This window comes from Spermophilus citellus, assembly GCF_964194105.1.
Source record: "Spermophilus citellus genome assembly, chromosome: 8".
In the NCBI taxonomy this organism is placed as follows: domain Eukaryota; kingdom Metazoa; phylum Chordata; class Mammalia; order Rodentia; family Sciuridae; genus Spermophilus; species Spermophilus citellus.
Window position 1 is genome coordinate 117,196,459 of NC_138189.1, and position 1,943 is coordinate 117,198,401.

The window sequence follows — 1,943 nt, forward strand, 5'->3', positions numbered from 1 at the left end:
TATATACCAGGAGCAGAATTACAGGGTTATAGAACATATGTTTTCTCCATTAGAATAAATCCTGTCAGATCACTGTCCAGCTGTTTCAGTTTAGATGCCCATCAGATGTAGAGGACAGTGTGTTCCTCTTTTCCCACATCCCTTCCAACTTTTGGCATCATTCAGATTTCTGAATTTTTGTTAGCCTGAAAAGTGTACCATGGTATTTTTATGAATGTTTTCATTTTCATTTATCTTATTATTATTATTTTTTAAGATTTCACAATAATTTATTGAGAGCCCTCCCTCCCTGCCCTGGCAGTCTCTAGGTCACTTTTTCTGCTTGTAGATCTTGTTGGCCAGCCCCAGGAAGATGGTGGGAGGCAGGGGCGCAGCATACTTCTCGATGAGACTCATAAGGTGGCTGTAAGTGTCTTCTTCATACTTGGAGAACACAGCTGGTAGATTCATCTCCTCGTATAGTGCCCTCACCTGGGCCACCTTCTTGGTGTCCTTCTGCCCATAATTGTCCTGCAAGATCTGGCACTGTTCTGGAGTGGCCCGTTGCAGACACTGAACCACCAGCCAGCTGCACTTGTTGTCCTGGATGTCAGTGCCAACTTTTCCTGTCACACTGGGGTCGCCAAAGAGGTCAAGGTCATCATCCTGAATCTGGAAGAACTCTCCCATCTGCATCAGGATCTTCTTGGCATTAGCATGTTCCTTCTCCCCATCAATGCCTGCCATGTACATGGCAGCAGCGATAGGCAGGTAGAAGGAGGAGAAAGCTGTCTTGTACTTGACAATGGACTTGTACCTCTTTTCAGTGTATCTGCCAAGATACACTGGCTGTGATGAAGTCCAAGGTCTGCCCAATCTCCATCTGATAGGAATTCTGCAGGAATAGCTCAATCAAGTTCAAATAGTAGGACTGATCCCGGCAGTAGAACTTCAGCAGGCGGTAGATATACATGCTTCCAGAAGCAGAGCGTCATTGATGGCATCCAAACCTATGCCTGGCTTCTGATACCAGCAGAGCTGTTCCCGGAGGGTAAGGGTTGCATCCATGATGTCATCTGACACCAGGAAGAAAGCTTGCAGCAGTTCCACACACCAGCCCACTGTCAGGGCCCTCTGGAGACTATCAGCATCCTGTTTCTTGGATCCACTAGCTCCCGGAATGCTACCATCAGCGTCAAACCCCCGTTGTACTTGCCTCTAATGGCATTATATTCCAGGACCTCCTTGAGTCAAGCAATAGCATCTCCTGTCTCTGGGTGCCCCATCTCATCTTCAGTCAGCACCTTGACTATCTGGGAGAAGTGCTGGATGAAATCTTGCTTTTCCTGTGCATAACCATCTGATTTCTGGTCTCCATTCATTCTGAGAGAGGAGCAAAGTGCTCTGCTCTGGGACACTGGGTCTTGTTTCATTTATCTTATTATTAATGACTCATATTTTTAGTAAATGACTCTGCCTTAGTAAAGCAGATGCACCTAGAACAGTCAGGTTGATCCTGTTGTTGCAGGTTCTTGTTCTCTTTGCTCTGCTCCCTGGGTTATACCCATATATTACATATATGTCTCTATATAAATTTTTAACATCTTATTAATGTATTATTCATGTACCATAGGATCCACCCAATTAAAGTAGAAAATTTGATGGTTTTTCATTTATTCACCGAGTCCTACAACCATCACCACAATCAGTTTCAGGACATTTTTATCACCCTCCTCCCCCGACAAAAAATAATTCTGTATGCATTAGCATTCACTTCCTGCTTCTCCCCAAACTCTCACACTGTCAGCCCTAGGCAATCGGGAATTTACTTTCTATTTCTACGGATTTCCTATTTGGACTATTTTCTATAACTGGAGTACAGCAATGTGTGAGAATGGCTTCTTTTACTTAGCAAAATGTTTTCAGGGATCCTCCATGTCATAGCCTGTATCAGTACTGCATAA

General features: G+C 44.2%; 1 pseudogene across 1 annotated transcript; it reads right to left on the bottom strand.

Annotated features, from left to right (window-relative positions):
* Positions 1–308: 308 nt before the first annotated feature.
* LOC308655078 (farnesyl pyrophosphate synthase-like) lies at positions 309–1,394 on the bottom strand (annotated as a pseudogene). The gene has a single exon. The product of its transcript is annotated as a farnesyl pyrophosphate synthase-like (transcript).
* Positions 1,395–1,943: the final 549 nt, after the last annotated feature.